Source organism: Pecten maximus, chromosome 14 (genome assembly GCF_902652985.1).
Source record: "Pecten maximus chromosome 14, xPecMax1.1, whole genome shotgun sequence".
Lineage (NCBI taxonomy): Eukaryota > Metazoa > Mollusca > Bivalvia > Pectinida > Pectinidae > Pecten > Pecten maximus.
Genome location: NC_047028.1, coordinates 15,685,923 through 15,698,370, shown reverse-complemented (window position 1 = coordinate 15,698,370; position 12,448 = coordinate 15,685,923). Strand labels below are relative to the sequence as shown.

The following is a 12,448-nucleotide window of genomic DNA, read 5'->3' as shown; positions in this document are numbered from 1 at the left end:
TTACTGACCTCACACACTAACTACCAGTTCTGTCAGACTAACAAGGCTGTGTGGGAAGCCAGCAAGTATAAGATACTATCCCAAGAGACTTGTTATTATCAGTAGAGCCAAGCTGACAAGTAAATATAAATTACTGTCCTCAGACTCTGTAGATTATTTAAAATGGCAGACTTGCCTATGGTTAATACACATGTTGGTTGATCACATATTTCTGCCCCAGGCACTGGATTAGAATAGAATTTTAAAAATGACATCTTCATCATATGCACATACTGGAGTGCATGGCTTGAATTCCGATGCACTATGTATTCTTTAAAACCAGTAGGACCAATCAGAAAGCTTGTACTATTTATAGTTTGTTGACGTTGTGTCTAGGCGGAGGAACAACCGACTGCATCCATGCTTTCTGTCTGTGAGATATTTCCCTACTTGAGTGTTTGTTCTCTGTACCGATAGTCCACATAGCTATCTCCCTGCACTACTGCCCTCAGACACCGTCCACAGCCCTCACTGGTCAGCCAGACTGGACATCACCAAGTGGACATCAGGATGGTCTGGTTATGACAAGGTAGGTGAATTTTGGTGTATCCTCCAGTTCCCAGGCTACATAGGAGGTGACCTATTTCCTTCCGGGTCTGTCTGTGTACTTATCAACGGTACTCATAGGCTGTCTGGGGTCATCTCAGGTCACAGGTAGGAATGACCACAGGTGTATATACACAGGTGCGATATCAGGCCACACAGGTACCATACACCCTGATTATCTATAGAAATGTCTACGGGACCTCTGGTAAACAATCTCTTGTATTTATTAAAATTCTTTGTTTGATAAAATATTGGTCTGGCTTGGTTGGTTATGGGAGACAGAGATAGGCTTTGATGACGGGTGGTCAAAAGGTAGTGACCTGTTGTTGATGAGGAGATTGGACTGGACACACAGGTAAATTTTCTGGACAGTCTTCCTTCTCCACGTGACCTCAACACTGGCACAACACTTGTACATGCGCACTGAAAATTGACTGTGGTTATAAGATTGTCAGAGGTTTTTGAAGTGATGTGACAAGATCGTGGTTGTGAATTTGGAATTGCCTGAAGCTGTGTTAGACCATTACACCCGAGGACATCGGCCCGAGTGATCATCTTCTTCACACGTGTAGAGAAAGGCACATGTGATTGGATTCGTAGCCAGACACACACAGACAGACTGCGTGACAGAAGAGCCCTCATTCCTCATTCACATACACACAGTCAACATCAATAAGAGAAAGGCTGAAAACCCTGTTCCGTCTCCCTAATTGATGCGTAGAATTGTCCGTTCGTTAGGAATATACTGAGGATGTTATCTGGAAAGTAAGTGTATTTCCTGGTTTTTATAACAGCTGTTGTCAATGCTCCACGACCTGTCATCAATGATACACCTCCTGTCATTAAATTGCAACATTTTCATTTCAGTGATTTTGTATTTCCTCACTGTAAGTGAGATTTAAAGATGTGCTTTTAAATAAGGGGGTTGTTTTTGGTACATATGGACTATGTGACTCTGTATAGTTGCCGCACTCAGAGCCCAGTAAATAGAATCATCCAGACATCCTAGTTGCATTTCTTATTTTGAGTTTATCATGTGATGCAATATTTGAAATTTTTTTAGATAATATATTCGACCATATGTTGCATTGGTTTAGGATTTAGAGTTGGATTTTGACACAAACAAGCTCATCAGGATTGTATAGCTGAGTATTAACTGAGGAATTCAGGTGACAGCTGCCTTGTTAGATCCCGCTAGGTCGTATCAGTTATAAGGGACTTACCGGCAAGTGCATTGTCATCGCTACACAGCCGCCATTGCACATGCTACCTATTTCTTGTGTGTCGTTATTTCATTTTGGTTTTTGTAAATTATTCCGACAGCTTTTATAGATGCAGAATTTTAAATGGGTGTAGCATAATTACATGAATCGCTGGTAAAGGTGACATCCAGTTAGACCGAGCAGATTGAAGCTATTTGACCTGTTAAATTACTTTTGCACATTTTAAATCATACCATCCATCACAATATATAAGTAAATGAGTTTTTGCTGTCATGTAGATTAGAGATAGGCATGTTTAGTCACTTTGTGTGGGTGTTGTTTGGACCATTAAATATAGCAGTTTGATTGAAACATGCAGCGATTAGGAGGTGTCTCTTCTTTTATTTGAGAGCTTTGTCACATGATTCCGTCTACACCAATATGTCACCTGACAGTATCTAGTCACAATTAAGTCACAAGACATTCCCCAGCAAAAGTCATATGACAATTCCACGGCAACAAATCACATTACATTACCCAGTCACAAGTCATATGACAAGACCCACCAACAAGTCACATGACATTTCCCCACCAGCAAGTCACATGACATTTCCCCACTCACAAGTCACATGACATTTCCCCATCCATGTGCCACATCACAGTCCCCAGTCACAAGCCAGCTACATGTCACATGACAATTTTCACCCAAAGTCACATGACACTCCCCAGCCACATGTCACATGACAATCTCCATCTCTGACACTCCCTAGTCCGTTTTGAATGACAATCCAGAGCTTTTTCTCACTGGTTTGGGAAAGGGCCTTTTTGTCTCATTTTGGGAAGAAAATTTGTGAATTGAGAAAGATTTTTTCAGGAGTAAACTTCAAATTTTAGGAATTTGGCTTAAATATGAAATAATTTCAATTAGGAATGAGGCCTATTAACAGTCCCAAAAAGCCCCCAGAAAAAAGCCCTGCAATCTCCATCCAAAGTCACACAACACTCTCCAGCCACGTCACATGACAATCTCCATCCAAAGTCACACAACACTCTCCAGCCACGTCACATGACAATCTCCATCCAAAGTCACACAACACTCTCCAGCCACGTCACATGACAATCTTCATCCAAAGTCACATGTCACATGACAATCCCAAAGTCACATGTCACTTAACAATCTTCATCCTAAGTCACATGTCACATGACAATCCCAAAGTCACATGTCACTTGACAATCTTCATCCTAAGTCACATGAAACGCCCCAGCCACATGTCACATGACAATATTTTAAACTGATACTACATCACATTATTTCTTTTATTATTCTCAGTTAAAGAAAAATCTTTTTTTAGTTTTCTGACAGATTATGTAATGTTAGAACTGTATATATATATATTGAGTAACTTTATTGGTGTATAATTTAGGTAAATGACAAGTTTCAACATCTATATAATATAAAGGAGGAATACACTCTCCTGTCCTTACTTATTTTCTAGTTTCAAGTTGAATTGATGTTGATTGTCAAAGAGAAAATACTGGATTTCAAAGTATTACTAAACATTGTTATATTGGATGGAATAATATTGATTATATGTTTTAGAAATTGAAGTAGTTCTGGGAGTCTCCAGAATTTGTCATCAAGTAATATCAATTTAAGTTTGCCAATATTTCATGTGACATTTGCTGCCGAAGTTATTGACTTGGTCTAGTGGTGTTGGACTGTTAAAATACTTGAGTTATTGAATATCTGTATTTGTTTTATGTTTTATGAGAAAAAGCACCCAGTTAAATTAATAAATAATTTTTATAGGTATAATAATAAATGATCTGCTGAAATGTTGTAACTGTCATCAATAACCGTGCTGGCAGGGAGAGTGGGCGTATCCGCGCATGTCTGGTGCAACATGCGTCATACCGTGGCCAGAAATAAGCAAATATTCCCATCACAGGTGAAAATTTGTTATCTGTCTGCTAAGTAAATTTTACCAACTGAAAAATGTCTTTTTTCAAGTCATTAAGTACAATATCATCCACTTGTGTTAAGAAGTAAATTTCATCAAATTGGTGATATTTTATTTGACCCTGCACAGTCATGGTCTTAGTCTGTCATGTTGAGACATATACTTGATGATGAAGTGTTTTCTCAACATTTATAAAGTGAAACATGCTTGTAGTGAGAATATATATTTTAAAATGAAATAAACTTACTTCAAAATTTAAATAAAAAATCTCAAACATGATTTATAAAGAGGTGAAATAGTGTGAAATGTTCTTTATTTGAATTCAAATTTTGAGAAAGCCGAAGTACACTTTCATGTAAATTTTTAAATGCTGTTTTAAGGCTCAAACAGACTGAAGATCACATATAGAGCAGCTCAATATTTACTTAATTAATATATATACTTTTTATGAAAAAGTAAAAAAAAATAAAATAATTGGCTATAAGAATATTGCCTGTTATACATACATACTTGTGCCTGGGTATGATAAGGTTATGAAATATCAACAATATATGATAAGTGCTAGGATTCAAGTGCTCTTAAAAATTTAATGTCAATCTTATACATGGGTATGGAATGATTGTGGATGTAATATGAGTGATAGAGTAACGGCCAGTCTACATCAGCAGTGTTCCTGGATCAGAACACCCTACCATCACTCAATGCCCGCTTTGATGATGTTTTTATCATATTTAGATAATTTACAACTTCACAGTTGTAGATAAGAAATACAACTTCACTACCAGAATTTTTGGTCAGTAATCGCAGATGATTAAGTAGATTTTAACAACAATATTCCATCGTGTAATCGGGGATCTTATATTTTGGTATGATATGTTTCGCTGTAATCCTGTGTTACTCCCGGCAGACATAATGCTGGACCCCACATGCAGTTCCTGTGATGTTCTGTTTAGTTCACGCCTACATGCCTCTAGTTCCTCTACTGACAAAGGGAGGGAATGGAAAAACTAGCAACACAGAAGAATAAGGGGGATTGGAGGGGGGGGGGGGGACACAATGTTCTGTCAGCTGGATTCATTGACCGATATCAAGGGTGTGATTTCAGGAGAAGATAATTTTATGCAGTGTAAGTGTAGCACAGTAATTTAAATCCACCAACTGCACAGCTACCCTTTCAGCGATGGTGTCGACTTCCAAAAACCCACAATATTTTGAAGATTTAAATCTTCATTTTTGCAAGCAGAAACACAAAACTTGCGAGTAATACTATTATCCCGACATGGAGCGCACCTTATCATGTCTATCTACCCCCAGGACAGAAATTCTAGTTTTCTTTTTACAGGAATATTCAAGAGAGACAATTGAATTTTATCTAGATTTTATTTTCACTGCAATTAATAAAATAAGTCCCATTAGCCAAACTGTTATTTCCAATGATTTTACTGGAAAAGATATCAATTATTGATAAGGGAATAAGGGTTTTATTTCATAGGATTGTAATTATTTCCAATGCAGTACATGTATTTAGAAATTTCAAGGTATAAAATATTTTTAGCAAAATTTAAAAATTGAAATGACATTTTACCTTGAAAAAGAAAAAAAGAAATCTTCAGGGTAAGTGTAATACATATATTGTAATAGACTACATGTTGGTGACCATGTGTGACTGCAGTATCGTAATGGGTCCGACTTCCTGTTTGATCAGACAGATAACACACCACATTTATATTTAAATGTCCCACACTTTCTCATAAGGTTCATAGCCAGTCATTTTCACTGAGATGCATGGTTGAACTTTTTATTCTTTTTTTTTTTAGTCGTTACACATTACATAACAATTTAGTGGTGCAAAAAAGTCATTTAGACACATCTACAGTCAACAACAAGATGTCGGACAGAATTTTAAACAGATGTTATCTGGAATAGTCGAGTATTACAGTCATATATTACAGCATATTACTTAAAAAGTAATTTTCAGTGTCCATGTGCATTAGTGCGAATTTGCCTTGTGGTATATCGTTAAAATTGTTCTTCAGCCGTATGTATAAGAATGTATATCATACTCCAAAGAAAGAATCGCATATACATAAATTTGAAATTCACAACAATATATATCATTTGGAAAATTCAAATATAACATTTTAAAGGAATTACTAGTTAATTCCAGATTTTCACTAAGTTGTGTATATTGTTGGAAAAAAGCTGTTACTTTCTGGACAAAAATCATTGCATTAGTGTGTTGGGGATGCTTTCATATATTACTGCCAAATTCTGATTATCAGTGATTCTTTTGATTTATCTCATTCCTAACTCTATAAAGAGTTATTGCCCTTCATTAAACATTTGTCATTTTGTTTTGAGCATGTCATGTGGATTATATGTCTAGTGTTACTTATTAAAATTGGGTTATATATTTTATATATTAAATAGAGTTATGGCCCTTTTTCCTTTTTGTAACCTAATGTAGGCAAGAGATGTGGGTTAATATGGATTGCCTCCAATAATTTGATGTCTTTGTCTCTTATTTTGCATAATTATGACAAGGTTTAAAATGGTAGCCATATGATGGAAACTTGTAATGTCATCACTAGAAATACATCGTCCAATGACCATGATTTTAGGAGAACATTCAACCCCATCAAATAGACACTAGCAAGACTTTGTGTTGTCACCTCATGTAACTCAATAACAACTCCTTTTCATTACTGTAAATGTGGTTATTTTCATGGGGGTTTAATTTCGCAATTTTGATATATAAACTATACGCGCAGGGGTAGTTTTCGTGATTGACCCACCTTCGTTAGTAGTTCAAGTTTACTCAAATTAATATCAAAATAATACACGTGGGGAAAATTTTCACAATCAAAAGGGTCCGTGTAATTAGTGTAAATTTCCCCCTCGCATAATTTTCCATGTTTTGGTAATACCTTGTGAAAACATTTAGAACTGAGTATCCTATAGTTAACTGACTAAAACATGGTCCACAGTCTTGTCAACGAAATGCTATGTCATGAGTAGATTGAATAATCGAAAATTTCAAACTTTTTATGATTGTATGTTTGGACTGTTTATTGGATCATGTATGATATTGTTCTGTTTTCTGGGTCGTTACATATTCAAGTGTCAGAGGTCAAGAGGTCGGGACGTGTCAGACTGCTACCTATTTACAGATTTCCTTATATGGATATATCATGCTTAAGCCTAAATCTGGCCTATATAATGGAGGAACAAGGCATTCATGTCCGCCAGGAAATAATGAATATTTTACCCACAGCATTGGTTAGTATAAAAAAGTCACTAACTGATTGATTGAACCTGGTTTCATTTTTCGGTCACTTATGATCTCGAGTATTTATGCTAGACAGACTGGGTAAACATAACATCATAATAATGAGATTGTTCCCTTACCAGTGTGTGGGTGGGGTGGGGGAGAGGGGTATGTAGTGGGGTGGGGGGAGGGGCATAGGGGTGGTGTTAGATGATTGGGGCAAGGAGTATAAATGGATGAAAGAAAAGGGGGAGCAGAAAGGGGAAATGATAGACATTTTGGTAAGAGACAGGAAGGGGAGTGATAGACATTTGAAGTAAATAAACCTGTAAACTTATAAAAGACGCCATTCCATGTAATTATGTCAACTCTACAATATATTAAACAAGAACTGCTATAAAGAGATCTCATTGTCTTCAGGGCTAATTCAAAATTATTTTGTTACTGGCATGCATTTATCTTCATTTTATCAATGCATTTGTGTAGATATTTAAAGATATATTATCAATTTGAAAACAAATACTTATAATATTTTGCATCAAAACTATTATATGATTGATAAGCTTGTAAATATGTATAACTTATATTGAGAATGAAATATTTCATTAAATTTATCACTATATTAGAGAGCAATTGATCACTTAACATGGTCTAAAATGTATGGAAACTGGTCAATGTATTCTTGTGTGTAGAAGATTAAAGGTCATTGTGAAGGTCAGGGTTGTAAGTTCACATGACAGGGATGACTAAGGAAAACGTCCTCATCATCAAGGCTGTACTCGTTCCCGTCAGTTTATCATTAGGCATGGATTTATTCAGTAATTTACACAAAAAATAATAACTGTTATCCAATGATGGTGCTGGAAAGCTTCAATAAATGTGACAAAATTATTAACCACATTGGAGTCCTTCGTGCCTGTATGAATAGTAGCCGGCATTAACACAACAAACGACAGCCATGTATTGCTCATGTGTTTGCAAATTACTTCACAAGACCAATTTATATGCATACTGCGTTTCTAGACAAGATAATAATTGTACAGATCTGTTTACAACATTGTCACGTATGTCTTCTCTCAGCCATGGTGGTCTTATTCTTATAGTTAATATTTGTTTCTCAAATATAATACATTTGGTATTTTGAACCATACTTGTAGATTGTTTTATATTTGTTTCCATTTAAAAAATTGGTATTTTTATCCATATTTCTAGATTGTTTTACATTTGTCTCCATTTAAAATCAATTGTATTGACAAATGTTAGATAAACTAGCGTAATGTAGTAAATCTGGTAGATATTTAAATGTAACAGGTATAAATCTAATTCACTATTTGTCTGTCAAATTGCCCTAAAATTGAAAGCCAATAGAGAACAATCTTCAGAGGCCTCCCAAGAACTATTGTCCAGTATGTTCATGTATATATGTATGTAATAGTTCATTTCCAAGGTTCCAAGAGGTTTCAATGTCTGCTAGATGATAGACATGTGTCTAGGAAAGAGCCAAACCCAAACCCTCCCTATTTGCATACTCCACTTTTTACATATCTTCACCTGGATAAAAGCATATGGAAATAAGCAGATTCCACTGTAAATATGTAAAAGAACACATTGTATCATTAGGTTCAAACCTGGGACCACTGGATTAAGCTCAACTGATTGAGTTAAAGAGGAATTCTCTATAACTAGTATTTACCAGGGTTGTATTTATGATGTAATAGTTCATCTCCAAGGTTCCAGAAGGATCCTGTTGGGATACAGAACCCTGTGTTATATATCAAAGAGAAATGAGGAGTTGCTCCTTTCTGTTTCAAATTGTACTAGATACAGTTATTCCAATATGACAGCTGTCTGTTCTGTTGTTAACAATTAAACTATGTCATGACTTAGTGACTGAAGTTATAAACAAAATTGTTTTAGCTTTTTCAGCTGTGGTTGTTCTCCTGAGTTTTGTATTGTATAAGCCAGTGTTTCATTACTGTATTACCCGTAATGACCATATCTGGTAACAGGCCCACCCGTGTCTATAGCAGTACTGTTAAAATACCTCTGTCTGGTAATAACCCCATCCATACATATAGCAGTACTGTTAAAATGCCCCTGTCTAGTAATATGCCCAACAATGTCTGGTAATTAAATAAGCCCACCCATGTCTAAAGAAGTTCAGTTAAAATACCCCTGTCTGGTAATAAGCCCACCCATGTCTATAGCAGTAAGTATGCTTACAAATGCTACTTTAGTTTCCTACAATAAGCCAACCTCCTGCTTTGAGTCAGAGTTTAAGCGTTGGTCCCCGGGGCTACAGGATAGGTAAGGTATAACATGTAAGTGCTGGCCACATCAACAGTTACATGTTAGAAATTTGAATGTTTGATCTATGTATAGTGGAACATGGAATCAGACGAGGGAAATAGTTTTTGCGATCCGTTAGTCTCAGATCAACATCGTTTTACAAACATTGAAACTGGAAAAACCGGTTTGGTGAAAACTGATTGCAGGTTTGACTGTAACCCTTGAGGTAAAATGCACACCTGGAAGTAGATCAAAGGGAAAATACCTGCTCTCACCTGCAATATTTATTTGTACCAACATGACTAGTGGGTGTTACCATGGCGAAGCTCTTGTCCTTCTTGGTGACCTTGACAGAGGTTAGATATTTAAATCAGTGTTCAAAGGATGTTGCTGATGTTCGTGTGTCTGCAACATGCTATTCCACTCGGGTCCTACCTGCGTTCATATCCGCTCAGATGACTTGTCCAGCCCGATATTAAACAGACATTTGAATGGGAAATTTCTTTTGTTCTTTTCAAAGGCTTGATCATATTTTATAGAATTTCTGTATTTTCACAAAACATTATATATATATATGTCCATCTTTATCATGTATCCATGGTTTTGTTGGTGATCACAAGATTTCATTCCAGTTCCCTAGCTAATGTCATATTTCAAGTGAGAAAATATTTTTTTAATATTATTGTTTCAGAAATTGTGCCATGTGCAGTTGTTCAGATTTTAGAATATGTTGCAATGAAGTATTTACTGAATATTGGTTGAGAGCGATTTTATAAATACTCCGATGGTAAAGAATCCATCTCGACCTTATAAAGGATTCGGGAATATACTAGTGTATAATATTGCCTTCCACACAACTCTATTGTCTTTGTCTTCCACAGCTCTGTGAGGGTTTTTTTATGCCACAATTTTATAGGAACTTTATTATCACAGGATTATGCGTAAAGTTCAAAAGTTCAGTTATATGTAACTGTTCGGAGCCATTTTGAAGAATATTATTTTGATAATAAGCTACAAAAATACCTGGTACTTTATATATTGATCAACAGGAAAAATAATTATTTATTTGAAGATAAAAAAATCTGTATAAAATGGAAATTGTTAAGCATGGATACAGTGTTTTGAGGAAACTGTTTATACATTTGTTGGCCCACCAGGGACGGGAGGGTGTGGATAAGTGTCCTTGTATATAAACATTTGTTGGCCCACCAGGGACGGGAGGGTGTGGATAAGTGTCCTTGTATATAAACATTTGTTGGCCCACCAGGGACGGGAGGGTGTGGATAAGTGTCCTTGTATATAAACATTTGTTGGCCCACCAGGGACGGGAGGGTGTGGATAAGTGTCCTTGTATATAAACATTTGTTGGCCCACCAGGGACGGGAGGGTGTGGATAAGTGTCCTTGTATATAAACATTTGTTGGCCCACCAGGGACGGGAGGGTGTGGATAAGTGTCCTTGTATGGCACCTTATAGTGGCCTCTTCAGACATTAGTGTTTAGCTTAATGGCTTCACTCAAATTACTTTGTTTACCTGAAAAATGTCCATTTACTCATTAGTTACCATGGAAACAGCAGGTGAGAGGAAATAGCAACATGTGTAGGTCATTGCATGCTACTCCTGGAGTGCCACAGCCATTCCTTATAGTGACAGCCATAACAAAGCTTTTACATTGTCTTCTGTTTAAATCTATAACAAATTCTTGTTAAACAGAGATCTACAAAACACATGGTAGATAAAGTGACCATTGTCAGAGGTCGGGGGTGACTAGTGCCCTTTTACCCTAAGGTCAGAGGTCACAGCACATAACAATAGGATAGTTTATGGGTGTATTTTCTGTCTTGTATCATACAACATCCATGTGGTTTAGAATCTATGACAACTATGATTAGTCTGTTTTTACCTTCTAATGTAAAACAAAATACATAGAAGATATAACATACTGTATATTTGTTAGATTACATGTAATTCTTGTTATTTTCGCGCTGTATTTGATGACCGTTAATTTATTGAAATTAAATTTACCAGCAGTAAGACATTTGTATCCATTTCACTAAAGAGTTTTTCTTCAGATTTCTAAAATAACTAACAGATGAGATCAGCTAGTAAAATTCACTGCCAAAGCCTCACCAAGGAGAAATAATGAAAGTTGTGAGCAAAAAAATACAGATAAAAGGCAATTTGTAATGGATTTAATATACTCATCTTCCTGATTTCTTACGGAGATTTAAGTACAGGACAGCAATTCATAAAAAACTAATCTCACACTTTAAAACAAAGAAATTATTTTTTCTGAACATCAAGGTGTGGTAGTAATTTGTCATAATTAAAGAGTCAGAGGTCGCACTTAAGCATTTAGACTAATGGCTACCCATCTGCCTAATGCAGCTTGAAGGCCTAGAATTCAAGTCTTAGTCTGATTATTATCTTGTTCCTTTCCTGTTACAAACTTTACCATATTGGGTACAACTTAGTGATAAAAATGTGGGTGATTTAAACATTATTGATATAGTAGAGCAGAGATATACGTTCTTTGGAATTACTCAATCAAGGGAGATAACTCCAGTGGGAATTGAAATGTATCTTTGTTTATTGATACGGTGCACCTGGTCACAGCATTGTGTTGCATCAGGTGTAGGTATAAAGCGTGTCACTGCTGCACAGATAAATTATACCAGGTGCCCACGCTAACGTGATATCAGGAGTCACCCTGACGACAGGGGTTAGGTCGGTAAGTGACAGCGCTGATGTGTGGATTGTGTGTGGGGTCTGTCATCAAACCCTGTAACATGCATCTTTTGTCTGGTTTACCAATATCATCTTTTCAAAGTGGTGTAATTTCATTCTGTTGCTGTGCTACACCTGTATGTATCCTACAGTTAATAGAGGTGGGGATTAGGGGAGCTATGTTAACCCCTATAGCTCCCACAACAGGGAACGCTGTGTTATAAATCTAAATCCCTCAAACATGAAAACAAAATACAAGACAAAGAAACTTTTTATACCATCATTTTATCTTTATTGTATGGAAATAGAAAAAGCAGTTTTTATTTTAACAAAATTGTAAGTTTGGACAGGGAAGAAGACGTTTGATAGTCATCATGAATTTGTGTTAAACTGTATCAATGGTTGTTGGAAACTT

The 12,448-nt window shown here is 36.2% G+C and overlaps 1 protein-coding gene across 12 annotated transcripts in view; it reads left to right on the top strand.

Annotated features, from left to right (window-relative positions):
* Positions 1-380: 380 nt before the first annotated feature.
* LOC117341986 (muscleblind-like protein 3) overlaps positions 381-12,448 on the top strand; it is a 178,784-nt gene continuing 166,716 nt past the window's right edge. For all 12 annotated transcript variants that reach the window (XR_004535727.1, XR_004535726.1, XM_033903913.1 and 9 more), the window contains exon 1: positions 381-568. The gene's annotated coding sequence lies outside the window, so the exon portion shown is untranslated. The remainder of the gene's footprint in view (positions 569-12,448) is intronic.